The sequence below is a fragment of the Ambystoma mexicanum genome, chromosome 5p (genome assembly GCF_040938575.1).
Source record: "Ambystoma mexicanum isolate Mex_15411 chromosome 5p, UKY_AmexF1_1, whole genome shotgun sequence".
Taxonomy (NCBI): domain Eukaryota; kingdom Metazoa; phylum Chordata; class Amphibia; order Caudata; family Ambystomatidae; genus Ambystoma; species Ambystoma mexicanum.
The window spans coordinates 1,026,898,347-1,026,912,935 of record NC_090930.1 but is presented as its reverse complement, the minus strand read 5'-3'; the positions used below and the strand labels follow the sequence as shown (position 1 = coordinate 1,026,912,935).

Genomic DNA, 14,589 nt, shown 5'->3' with positions numbered 1-14,589 from the left:
AACATTTAGATCTCAAATAAGTACCATATTTACAGTCAACCTTGAGATCATCAAAAAATTCAACTACTTTAATATTTTAAGAGCATTTTGGCTAAAAAGGTCACTTATCACAGGAACAAGCTGACACATGCAGTGTTATGATCATAAAGCTAGTGAAGGAATGAACTTTTGTTCTTTTTACAAGCCACACAAACCCAATGATATTAAACATGGTTAAAATTACGGTGTTTTCAATGAAAGATGAGATGATTGTTTATACATTTATGTTTAGGAGAGTGCATGATCAGGAATTAACCGATAAAGCACTTTAGCAATGTCCAGACCAACATAATTGTGAAGTAGGCATTGGATGATCCAATTAACAGACGTTTGGTTTTTTCACCGTTAAGCCATGACCAGTTTTCTGCCATCCAGGTTAGGATGGTGGAGTATATGGACTTAACAGTTGCCATGTTGTCGATCTAGAAAAGTAGGCACCCCTCGATCACGATGTTATGTATCATGTTGGCCGAACAACCATAAGCTTGACCAAAGTGCGGCCATTTTAAGGTGACTGAAATCGCCATTTTGTTTTCTCTAACGTTTTGCTTTTTGCTTTCTGTTAAACTGCTTCGCTGAAAGAATATTCTGCTTTGCTAGTGCACAATGCAAGGCCGAGGGAGACATGTTGAAACATAACGTAGCAACCAGATAGAAAAGCCCGGTCTCCTCCCGCGCGCTATCCTTGAAAGAGAGCAGTGAGGCATCCTAATCAGCTCACAGGTGCCAGCAAGTCTCAAAACACAGTAGTACTACTAGAAGCGAACATTAAATGGCATGAATTATGCTCTTCTTTGCGGCCCCCCCTTCCCCAAACCCTGTAGAGTCCTGGAGAGCGAGTCGACCCTCAGGATCCAAATAGAAGCTAGGAGATAGGAAGGCCTGGAATGTGTCTCTTCCCCCGCACGCAGCTTGCTAGAGAGAACAGAAGCATTATGTTCTCTTCAACAAAGACTTATGTCTGCGGTCTTACAAAATTGCAATTGTTGCTAAAATGAATGTTTAAGGTGTCATACTCGTCACCATTGTCAATCATCGTGCCCAATTCAAAGGAAAAGTACGAGGGGCAGTATTGGATGTGACACTACTGATTACAAGATGCTTGTTTTGTATATATGTAACTGATGTATGTTTTTTGATCTCTTGCGTCTCCCGAGGTCTGATAGACACACGTCGTGGGGCGTGAGACCAGTTGGCCAACTGAATTTACTTTGCTTTGCAATAAACCCTAGATTTTGGGAATACAACCTCGTGTCTGGCGTATCAGTTCGTGTGTGGTGATTGTGCCTTGTTTTCTCACGCGAGGGTCCCCCAGGGGCCCCTTCAAGATGGCGCCCAAATATGGACCCTCCCCCACTTGTTCCATCGTGTACGTTGTAAAATAAGGAAGGCGGAGAGAACGGCGAGGACGGGGCGATCGAGCCAGGATCAAGAGGTGTTTGGGGGGCCCCTGCGAAAAGGTGAGAGACTCCTTTGCAGATCTGCACACATCTGATCCCTGATCGACGTGTCCAGCCAGAGAACAAGGAGGCGAGGGTCCCGAAACGAGGCAGAGTGAGCCAAGATACGCAGACACGTCGTCATTGGTTGTGTCAGTATACAGACGAATTGTTTCTTGAAAAGACAAATTGATTAATCAGGTGAGTCCTGCCCTGATTCGTAAGTAATCCCGATATTGGTTGAGAGTTGATTTAGCAAAATCAAACAGCCAGTGTAAGGTTGATTAGCCAAGGGTAAGGTTAAAACATGCCTGGGGTATTGTCCACGGTAGCAGGATTTTTCCGCTGCGGCGGACAATCTTTGGAAACTGGCCACCGGTGGGAACGCCTGCGTATGAGATGTATGTGAAGTATGGTGTGGGAGCAATAATGTTTTGTGAGATTTGGCATAGACAAACCAGAAAGCAGGAAGATTTTCAGTGGCCGGAACATGGGAGTTTTGAGATAGCGAGGATAGATAATTTGGAAAAGGTATTAATGAAGAAGAAAACACGCCCTGCGGCATTTGATATCCTTAGGGATTGGAAGAGAGAAGCCATGCTCCGTTTCAAAAGTAGAGAGAAACATGCGCGCAGGCATAAATCGAAATCTGAAAGAAGTTAGTTGAGTATAGAAAAAATATATCCACAACGAGAATTGCATTCATCAGATGAATTGATAGAAAAAATATTGACTGACACAAACCAAAGCCCAAGCCGAGAGATTCAAAAGATTGTGTCAGTAGCTGTTACTCTACCCCCTCCTGTTGCTCAGCCCCTCCCAGCTGTTCAGACCCTAGCACAGCCACAGACTGCACACACAGCGCCTCTGGTTAGCCAAACGGCATCGCAACAGATACAGATACAGCCCGTTCCCATGGCCCCATCTGCACCTCCCTCAGTATAGATAGTTTCTGTCCCATCTGCCCCCCCCTGTAATTGAACTTGAATCTGGTGAAAAGACAGAAGGGGTCGGACAGAGTGGATGTGCGAGAGTGACTCGTAGCGCGATTAGTAAGGAGAGAAAGCAAGAGTTGCGAGAACAGGCCTAAATGTATATAGATGGGAATGATGAAACGGCAGCGATGGCCTCGATATTTGACTTCAGGAGGAGCAACGAGAGACAGGTATTGTTGGAATGCATGGGTGAATATTTGGTGGCAAGATGGAAACAGATACTTGGGAAGTTACCACCACGATTGCTAGATTTGAATGCTTTGGCCCGTTGTAGAGGGAATGATGAAGAGATGAAGGAACATGTAGATCGGCTTTTTGAACTAAAAGGTGAACTTGACGATGAACATACTGAAATGTTTGCCACACCTGGGTATAGGAGTAGGGATATTAGGAGAGATAGAACTGAAGCGGTAGAGCCATATATACAGCAGCGGTATCTGCCGTCGTCAAGACAGACAGGCGACAGACTAAGAGTGTGTATGCGAGAGGCGTTGAAATGGATTTCGGATCCTAGTATTCCCGTAAGGGAGATAAATGAAGTATGTAATGAATGCCCCTTGCCAATGAGAGTAGAAGCATTACGAACAATGGTTGAGGTGCGACTCCAACAAGTAGCGGGACACAATAGAGGGAGAGGAAACCCCCCCCCCAGGGCAGAGGTAATTCGAACATGCATAGAGGGCCCCTGGGATTGAATCAATGTGCGTATTGTAGAGAAGAAGGTCACTGGCGAGCGCAATGTCCACACCTGCAAAATAGAAATGGGTACGGTCAGAGAAGACAGCATAGAGGGCCATCCAGGAGCAAATGGGCATAACAGGAATGATATGCAGCAACACCAAAATAGTCAAGGGAATGGTGCCCAAACCCAAAGTCAAACCCCTTCTCAGAATCAGAGCCAGCAGAATATGCAAAATGGAAATAGAGGGAGGGGCGGGAACATTTTTCGATACTCATTCGAATGCGTACTATAATAACAGCAGCGACTACACATCGGATGATGTGTTATTTCCTTAATAGGACAGCCCAAGACAGGGGTTGGAACCAGTGTCTATTCCCTTGAATCAGAAAGGACCCTACGTAGAAATGAAAGTCGGGAATAGTGAACACAGCTTCCTTGTGGATACAGAGGTGCAGAAGTGTTCAATAGACCATCACTTGGTTCCGGAGATACAACTGTCAGGGCATAAAAATATTTCAGTAGGGTTCGCAGGTAACCAAGTAATCAATCCAGAGTCTCAACCAGAAACAGTAACATTAGGTCCATTCACTGAATACTGTCCATTTCTCTTTACAGAAAACTGCGGGGAAAATGTGTTAGGTTTAAACCTGTTGAAAAAACTCAGTGCAGTTATACACTGTACACCAGATGGAGTATTTTTGACTATTTCGCCACAGAATGTACCAGTATCAGAATTTTTGTCCAAACCTTTGCCAGGGGAATTGAGTGAAGTGCCATCTTGTATATGGGCAACAAATGATAATGATGTGGGATATTTGAAAATAGAGCAAGTGAAAAATTACGTTAAAAGAAGGAGTAACGTTGCCGCGTATTCCACAGTATAAAATTTCAGCAGAAGGAGAGAAAGGATTGAAAAGTATTGTCTGATTTGGTAAAATTGGGGGTGATTGAAGAAATTACAGGCAGCATGTGTAACAGCCCCATTCTTCCAGTGTATAAGAAAGGAGGTAATGAGGTACTATATTGTTTCATAATTGATCTGCGTGCACTAAACAAGGTAGTAGATCCTCCATTTCCATTGGTCCCAGATGTTACGACAATTTTGACAATGATTCCAGCTTCAGCAGAATACTTTATTGTTATTAATTTGAAGAATGCTTTCTTCAGCATTGCAGTACACCAAGGAAGTAGATATCTGTTTGCCTTCACATTAGGAGGGCGATCGTTCACCTTCACGCGCATCCCTCAAGGCTACACAGAAAGTCCAAGCATCTATAGCAGAGCATTGAAAGAACACTTAGATATGCTAGAGTTACCAACAGGATGCATATTGCTACAATATATAGATGACTTGTTGATTGCTGCAGATACAGAAGAAATTTGTAAAGAGAGTACTGTTTTGTTGTTAACACATTTGGCAACGCATGGCCACAAAGCGAGCTTAAAAAAGTTCCAATATTCTCGAAAGGAGGTGACTTATTTGGGCTACCTACTTTCGAAAGAAGGGAGAAGACTGACGCCAGAGAGAATAGAAAGCATTTCTGGTATGCCTATTCCAAAAACACAGAAAGTAGTCAGAGCCATAATAGGCAATGGATTGGCAATTTCACCTTAATAGTAAAACCAATGGTGGAGTTGACAAAAAAGGATGTTGTGATGTCTTTGCAGTGGAATGAAGATTGTCAGAAAGTATTTGACTTGCTCAAAACTGCATTATGTTCTACTCCAGTTTTGGGCACACCAAATTATGATTTTTTTTCTCGATTGTTTGTGCATGAGAATGACGGCTGCGCGTTGGCAATTTTAACACAGGAACAAGGTGGAAGAATGAGGCCGTGCGGCTATTTTCCTTCTGCGCTGGACCCTGTAGCGCGCGCATTACCACAATGTTTGCGAGCTGTTGCAGTGGCTGCTGCGTCAGTGAAACAAACAGAAGGGATGGTATTGGAGCACACCTTAATTTTGATGGTGCCACATGCTATAGACGTTCTATTAAATAGAACACAGAATCAACACCTCACATCTGCTAGAATGACTAGATATGAAATTGTCCTATTCGCACCACACATCCAAATTATGAGGTGTAGCGCTTTGAATCCTGCTGAATTAATTGCACTGCCCACAGAAGAAATTGATGGAAATAAAACACCTCCCCATGATTGTTTAATGGTTACTGAGGAAGAAACGTAGGGGAGAATTGATTTAACAGATACCCCACAAAAAGAGCCAGATGGAGAGCTGTTTTGTGACAGCTCTTGTTTTAAATTGCCAGATAGCACATCAACTGCCACTTATGCTATCACCACATTGAAAAGTATTGTGGAGAGTAAAAGAATCCCCTACAACTCTGCACAAGCAGCAGAGATAATTGCCTTGACCAGAGCCTGTGAGATTTCAGAAACTTGAGTGTAAATATATATGCTGACAGTCAGTACGCCTTTGGAGTGGTTCATAACTTCGGCCGACTATGGGCTGAGAGAGGTTTCCTAAAATCACATGGGGCTAGAACACAACATGGCCCTTTGATTGTACGATTATTGTCTGCACTTACGTGTCCAAAGCACCTGGCAATAATGAAATGCGAGGCGCATAAAAAAGTAACATGCAAAGTGGGAGAGGGAATCGCATTTGCTGACAGGATTGCGAAGCAAACTGCCACTGACTTGAATACCAAAATGTTGACAGTACAGTCGGAGGAAGTGCCCTGCATGATAGAAAATGGAATTGCCACTGTCAAAGAGATGCAGGCAGAAGCTACTGCTGATGAGATCCAAGGGTGGGCTGAGGGCTCTGCAGAATTAGATCTAGAGGGTTGTTGGGTGGACAAGAAGAGTAGGAACTGGATGCTGCCCAATTCCTATGTAACTGCGATGGTCACGATGGCCCACAGCCCCACTCACGTTTGTGCCAAAAAAATAGTCCAGCATCTAGCCACGGTATGGGAGAATGCACACAAAGAAAAATGCAGAGAGGTTGGTGCAGAACTGCATCACGTGTCTACAACACAATGTGGGGAAGGGAACAGTGACTCCAACAGGCAGTTTTGGTCCTCCCTCTATGCCGTTTGAGGTAATCCATTTTGATTTCATAGAGATGGAGAGATGCCCAAACTTGAAGTATGTCCTACTGCTCATATGTGCATTTAGCAAATGGGTGGAAGCATATCCATTGAAAGACTGCACTGCCATGAGCACGGTGAAAGTAATGTTAAAGGAATATTTCTCCTGTTTTGGCTTGCCCCGTGTCTTATGGTGAGATAACGGTCCACATTTTGTGGGCGCAGTAATATTACAGATTTGCCCAGGTCTCCGGATCGATAAGCGATTCCATTGTTCGAGACATCCGATGTCGGCCGGTCTTATTGAACGCCACAACGGAATCTTGAAATCTAAGATTAGCAAGATATGCGGAGGAAGCAAGCTAAATTGGGTAGATGCATTACCATTAGCACTACTGTGTATGCGAACATCTGTGCAGGCAAGAACTGGGCACTCCCCATATGAAATAGTCATGGGGAGACCGGCGAATGTTTGGTGTGCACCTCAGCCGAAAAGGCTTAGGGAGATTGAATAACCTGTGCTCAGCATTTATTGTAATCTCTTGATTCAAAAATTGTGTTTGATTCATCAGCAGGTGCAGGAGGCATTACCGATCAGATACACTGTCCCAGGCTCGCACTGGAACCAGGAAACTGGGTGCTAATTAAAAACTTTGAGCGGAAAACATTGTTTGGACCCAGGTGGCGTGGTCCCTATCAAATACTCCTGACAACGCAGACGGCCATTCGCGTGGATGGGCGCAAGGCGTGGATACACGCAACCCATGCCAAGAAGGTCCCGTCACCATCTGAAAAACTGTTTGATCAAGGTGACCAGAAAGAAGCAGCGGTTCCTGAAACAAAAGACACAGTTGCCAGTTCTTTGCCACAAAATCTGCCTGATCCTGAAAGAAAGCCTGAAAAGATTGCTGTAAAAGAGGAATGGCAATGACTGCCCCAATGTTGGCCAGCAGAATCTGCATCACTGCTGGACGACACGAAACGTGTACCACTTTGGCGCCCACCAGCATCTGCCATTGCGCCACAGGCTGACTCCGAGCTTGAGTCTGGAAGTGCACCAGCACTGTTCATCGACCACACAGTACCAGGAGCAAGGCGGTACAATCTACGACGCCGAAAGAAGGAGTGATCAAATCTTCATTTTGTTGATCTTTTGCTGCCTCTGTTTCCTATTCACGGATGAAATAGGAACTGGAGGCCTAGAGGAGAGTTGCGTGAGGGTTGTGCAAATCAGACAGCCCAACAACGAGACTCCTCGGTGCTAACATAGATCCATGTGTCCTGAACCCGAGAGGACAAGCGGGCGCACATGGTACAAAAGGCAATTGATAACTGCTCTGGAGTTCTTTAAGCAGTGTGCTAACGCATAGAGATCTTGCCCAACGTATAATCAATCCAGGCTGCTGAGAACTGACAGAAATAGAGAGTTGACATTTATCGAACTGATTGACATTTGGACGAGTGCCGCGAGGAGAGATATCCACGACGAAAATTGCTGAGGAAGACGGAACGTGAGAGAAAATGCCAGAACCATCTTTTGCCCCCTCCTGCACCACTGCTGATAAGGTTAATAATGAATCAAACATAGAAACTGAAAAATTGCACAAAAAGGGTTATCAGAAAAATTGTATGCTGATTTTAAAAGTAATCATGTGCATAATGAGTATAATAGCCCTAGTAACAACAGCATTAGTATTGTGGTATCTAGAGGAAATGCACCCCTTAGAAATCCTCTTGCCCATTAGAAACATTTCCACCACTGAAAGTCCTGTCCACGTAATTACTTACACTCTGTCCCCAATGGAAGAAAGACAGAGAGGGGTATGGGAATAACACATTACTACAAATAATGAACATGACACATTCAATTTTAAAAAAGAATAACTGTTTGGTGTGTGCTCATCTGCCACAACATGGTGGTAAAGGAATAGGTTGGTACGTGCAACCACTAACATTAAGTTCTGCATGCAGTGCATCTCTGAGTACATTATATTATGGAAAATGGAATAAGAGTGAAACGGGTCAGTTAGATAGCACGAACATGAATGAATTTGAGGAGATTATCATGAGACCCATAGGTTGCTCTATATTTCATAGAGCATGAATGATAATACCAAAAGCTACGCCCAACCCAATGCCACAAGATAGATTGTCTCCACCAGAAAAATCATCTGTGATCATATTTTGCATAAGATCAGAAGGAAATAAAGATGCAGTGCCCCCCTCTTACACAGTAAACTACATCCCACTTCTGTTCCTTTTTGTTTACAAAAGAAGGGCTCCTATTTAGTAAGGACATTCACTAGATGTATGAATACAGCGATTCTTAATAGGGAAGTAGAACCAGTGTATGTAGGTGACCCTGTGTATTTTATATGTGGAGAAAAAGCTTATCCCTGGTTACCTAGAAACTGGGGAGGTATATGTTATTTAGGACTTTTGTTCACAGGAGTTTTTTTTTTAGAAACAGCAGACATAGCCAAACTATCTAGATCCAGGCCACGAAGAAGTACTGAAGGGGGATTAATGGCAGTAGACGTAGCAAAATCATTAATACCATTTTTGGCCCAAGCAATAAACTCCTATAATATTTGACGATTATCCAGAATCTTAGAAAAAACAATAAATGGAACAACGGATATATTATACAACATGACATTAGAGGAGAAAGGGATTAGATTAATGACACTTCAAAACCGAATGGCTCTTGACGTATTCCTGGTTGATCGTGGCAGTGTTTGCAAAATTGTGGGATCAGCATGCTGCGTATTCGTAAACGACTCCTCTCCCACGATTTTCGAAGCAATAAGAAAATTACACGTTTTGAGCTCTGAACTCCATACCCAAGAAGGTGGTTGGGATATAAGTTCCTGGTTTTGGGACTTATTATACTCATGGGGATGGAAACTATTTGCGATCCTAATAACAATACTAGGAATATTCATGACATGCTTTTGCTGCATACATTGTCTACCTGTAATATGCAGCGAAATGAGTGAAGGATGCGTACAGATGCTAGGGAAAGAGAGCACCTTTAAACCAAGTGCCCATGGTAATGAGGAAACAAAAACAGTTAAAGAATTCATGTCAATCAATATAGATGACAATGAAGAGAAAACAAATGATGCGCAAGATTCAGAGTCAGATACTTGGTCAGAAGAGGATGAAATGTATGGATGAGACATTTGGCATACGGCCAAACGGAGGGTTTGTCGATCTAGAAAAGTAGGCACCCCTCGATCACGATGCTATGTATCATGTTGGCCGAAGACCAACCGTCTCATGCATTCAGTACTAAAGATATACAACCATAAGCTTGACCAAAGTGCGGCCATTTTAAGGTGACTAAAATAGCCATTTTGTTTTCTCTAATGTTTTTCTTTTTGCTTTCTGTTAAACTGCTTTGCTGAAAGAATATTCTGCTTTGCTAGTGCACAATGCATGGCCGGGGGAGACATGTTGAAACATAACGTAGCAACCAGATAGAAATGCCCGGTTTCCTCCCGCGTGCTATCCTTGATAGAGAGCAGCGAGGCATCCTAATCAGCTCACAGGTGCCAGCAAGTCTCGAAAACACGGTAGTAATACTAGAAGCGAACATTAAATGGCATGAATTATGCTCTTCTTTGCGGCCCACCTTCCCCGAGCTCTCTAGGGTCCTGGACAGCGAGTCGACCCCCAGGATCCAAATAGAAACTAGGAGATAGGAAGGCCTGGAATGTGTCTCTTCCCCCGCACGCAGCTTGCTAGGGAGAACAGAAGCATTATGTTCTCTTCAACAAAGACTTATATCTGCGGTCTTACAAAATTGCAATTGTTGCTAAAACGAATGTTTAAGGTGTCATACTCGTCATTGTTGTCAATCATCGTGCCCAATTCAAAGGAAACGTACGAGGGGCAGTATTGGATGTGACACTAATGATTACAAGATGCTTGTTTTGTATATATGTAACTGATGTATGTTTTTCGATCTCTTGCGTCTCCCGAGGTCTGATAGACACACGTCGTGGGGCGTGAGACCAGTTGGCCAACTGAATTTACTTTGCTTTGCAATAAACCGTAGATTTTGGGAATACAACCTTGTGTCTGGCGTATCAGTTCGTGTGTGGTGATTGTGCCTTGTTTCCTTATGCAAGCGTCCCCCAGGGGACCCTTCAATGTCAGCCTCGTAGTCACCGGTCAAGGGGATGAGGACCTGCGTGTCATCAGCATAGTTGGTGTATGTGATGCCCAAGGCGTCCAAAATGTGGAACAGTGGCCTTGTAATCAGGTTGTAGAGGGTGGGTGAGATGCAAGATCCCTGTGGGACTCCACATTTTATGTTGCTTGGGTGGGCAAAGACTTTCATAACCCTTTCTTGGAGAAACGAGGTGATCCAAGCAATGGCTTTAGGGGAGAAATTGGCAGCAGAGGAGAGATGGTGACAAAGGGTATTATGGTCCACCAAGTCAAAAGCTGCGGACAAATCTAAGAGCAGAAGGAGAGCGGGTTTGCCTGCATCTCGGGAATCATCCATTTCATTTTTTAGGTCCAACATTGCTGTTTCGGTTCCATGTCCCGGACGGAATCCCGACTGCCGGAGGTCGAGCAGGTTGTTTGCCTCGAGGAATTTTTGGACTTGCAGATAAGCTGCCTTGTTGAGATCTTTTAAAAGGAATGGGACTGTAGTAATGGGTCTATAATTCCCTGGAACAGTTGGGACAAGTGCTGTTTTCTTGAGGAGAGGGCGTACCCAAGCTTCCTTGAGAACAGTAGGGACATGGCCTGACTGGAAAGAAGCATTAATGAAGACTGTAAGGAACGGGGCAAGGATAGGGGCGCAATCTTTAATAAGTTGTGCCCGACATGTGTCCCCTTTGCAAGAGGACGGTTTGATAGATTTAAGGAGGGCGATGATTTCCTGTTAGCTCATTTCCTTGAAGGCAAATGGAGGGGAGTCACCAGCAGTGCTACTTTGTGATTTAGAAATTAGGTAGCTAAGTGCCTGTTGGTGGGGAAGGATTTTATCTCGTAGAGTGTTACGTTTGTCGAGCATAGCAGATTGGATATTATTACACCAGTTCTCATCTTTGAGGAGGGTGGGCGGGGGGTTTGGGTGTTTCTAACTCCCTGAAGATAGCAAATATGTCTTTGGTCCCAGATTTAGCATTTGCTATCCTTGTGTTATACAATGAGGCTTTTGCTTTAATTATGGCAACTTTATATTCTTTTGAGACAATCTTAAAAGTTAACTTGGAGACATCATTAGGGTTAGCTTTCCAATGGGAGAGTGCTGTCCTTTACCTCGGCCGTAACTCAAGAAGCTCTTGGGAAAACGAGGAATTGGAGTGCTTAATACACTTAGCTTTCCTTTGGGTCATTGGGGCAATGGCGTCAACTGCTAGTGTGATGATGGATTTGAAGGCATTGGCAAGAGTTTCTGGGTCACTAGAAAAGGGGGCCTCAAGGGCCGGCACTAAGAGGTAAGGTATGAACTTTTCCTTAGTGAGCTGATGAGAACTTCTGGCGAGTGCCGGGGGGAGGGGAGTCTGTTGCTGACAGGAGCCCTTAGAGGTATTGAGTTCAAATCGAATGACATGATGGCCAGACCAAGGAATAGGGGAGTAGGCCGTGACCGTAATGGAACAGTTGTGGTGGGTGACCTAGCCAAGGGTACAGCCTTTAGAGTGAGTAGGCTCTGTGAAGGCCTGGACGAACCCCAAGGTGGAAAGGGCTTTGTTAAGGGAGGCAGCTTGCGAATAGTTCGGATCATTAAGGCCTAGGTTAAAATCGCCTAGGAGAATTGATTGGGAGGTTTTCTTCAGATTGTCAGAAAAAGAGTGAATTAGGTCATCTTGGAAGTCAGAGATTGGCTCTGGTGGTCGATATACAATATCTAAAGCAATAGTGCAGTTAGGGGAGAGGTTGACTTTAAGAGGAAGATAATCACTATTATGGCCAAGTTCTCCTTGTACCCTTCTGAAAGAGAAGATATCTTTAGCAATAACAGCTACCCCTTTGGCTTTCTGATGAAAACGATGTTGCCTGAAAATAGTGTAGCCTGATGGTATGTCAAGGGCCAGAGTTGGGCCAGATTCTACAGTAAGCCAGGTTTAGATAATTATCAAAAGGTCAATGTTATGACTAGTGATGAGCTCATGAACGTCCAATGCATGGGCAGGGAGAGAGCGGGCATTAATGAGGGTGCAATGAAGAGGAGCATGTGGTAAAGTCCTATTGGTGAGACTTGGCACAGAGCTATTGGTATTGGGCCCAGGCAGATCAGAAATCACAATGTGTGTCACAGGCAGATCTACCTGGCCAATATGTGGCACAGGCAGATAAACATTCACAGTGTTTGGCACAGGCAGATTAGGCACTGCGCTATTAGGGACAGGCAGATCAACATTCATAGTGTATGGTTTAGGTAGAGCAAGCTCTTCAGTATTTGCCACAAACAGGTCAACATTTGCAGTATTAGAGACAGGCAAATCAACATTACCAATGTTTGGCACAGGTAAATCAATATGTGATAGCATTGGGCTAAACAAATCACAGGGAAAAGCAGTTTGGCTATGTGACACTGTTAGGGAGAATTCTCTGTTAAGGCTAATTTTCCAAACCTAGTGAGTCCCCTAGCAGCTTTGCTGGATTTTTGGGGTTTATTTTTTTTCTCCTACTAAGAGTGAGACTCTTTTTCTCCCACTCTTAGGCATGATTTGAGAATGTCATTTGACTATAATGTATTTTATGGGCTATGGGGTCTTTTACTCCATAGGGCTTCATGTGTTTTTGGTATGTGTGTTACACAACACCTTCAGTGCAGTAACGCAGGGGTGCAATAGTGACTCCCAAACATAGACTCCATACCCTGGGACTGACTACAGTCTCCCAGGGCATGTAAAGTCACCATTGGCTTTACTAGTCTTAAATTGTGAACAGAACCAGTACAAACCATCATATTGTGGAAGTACTGGTAGGAGTAATTCGATTGCCCCTGGGTCTGTTTTCCAAGGGGGCACTGTCCAGTCCCCCCCTTGTCGAGTTTCTGGCTGGTGGCAGTGGATACCACACAAAATATTCCACCGAATATTTTCTATGGGATTTTCCCATTCATTGTAAACGCACCACTTTTTGGTGCAATGTTAAAGATACCGCTGGGTTATTTATTTAATATTTATTCCCCGGTTGGGTCTTTTTGCCAGGACTCGGTTTTAAAATGGTGTTTGTGTTCGCCTCTGAAACTCTAACCCAAGTCGAGCCCTTTGTTCCACTTTTTGGCGGGCTTCTCCACAGAAGCCCTCCAAATGGTGCCACTCTGTCTGGGGTCAACAGGATGTGTGGGAGGGGGATTAGGCACCCTGGACTGAGTTGCCTTGGCAACTCAAGTCGCACTCTTGTGTGATTGGCCCAATGGTGAGCCACCCGGCTCACCACTTAGCATGTTTGAGTGACAACTGGGCTGATGAATGGGGGTTTTGCTGCATAAAAGCAGGGCTTTAGGGACTGGAACTTCAGAAGTCGCCACAGGACCTAAAGAATCCGAAGAGGGGAGAAGCTGAGCCATCTACGACGACGACACCACCGGTGGAGCCCTGCTGTACGAACTCACCACTTCCCCAACGACAGAGAAGATCTTCTTCCAGGAGAGTCTTCTTCCCTTTGAGCTGGTGGGACCAACCAGTTCGCCTTTTTCGCCTTCCTGGATCGTCTCGTGGTCGAATCGCCCGTGCCAAGCACCCCGGCGGCCGGATAGCCACGCTTCACCACTACTGCGAATAAAAGAGTCGTACCTTTTAAATGGGAAACTCTGCGGCTGGTTTCTTCCCTGACAGTGCAACGACCTCCAGCTTTCCTCCATGTCGAGATCATCTCTTCCCCTGGACGAAGCTCCGACTTGCACCCGCTGCCAGGAACAACTGCCCCCATTGGAGCTTTCTCACCATTTCAGCTACTGTGTCCCGCCTGGCCTCCCTTGCAACAGATTGTCCAAGGTGTCCCATAAATCCTTAACTCTCTATCCTGGGGTGACCTCGGACCTGCTAACATTACCTTTCTAACTCGATCCAACCTCTTTTGCCTTTTCTGCAAAGACTTTGAGTGCATTTCCACTGTGTGATCTTGGGCACATTCCGCCTTGCGCTCTTCAAGAGTGGGCCTGGCCTGTGAACTTTTTGCTCTACAGTAGACCCTGCCTTTCTTGACTTGCTCTGGTTTCTTAAAAGTGTTGGTACTGTGTGTTTTTCCTATTTCTGCCTTTTCTCTCCCTTTTTAAACAAATTATTGGATTGCCATCTACGGTTACACGCTCACCTCTGTTTTGCTAAATAAGTGGTGTCTTAACCTAGACTTGTCGAATAATTAACTAGGGAGGTGTATATACTTATAGTGACTGTG

At 44.5% G+C, this 14,589-nt stretch overlaps 1 protein-coding gene across 6 annotated transcripts in view; it reads right to left on the bottom strand.

Annotated features, from left to right (window-relative positions):
- ACD (ACD shelterin complex subunit and telomerase recruitment factor) overlaps positions 1-14,589 on the bottom strand; it is a 1,158,043-nt gene that overhangs the window by 348,491 nt on the left and 794,963 nt on the right. The window lies entirely within an intron of this gene.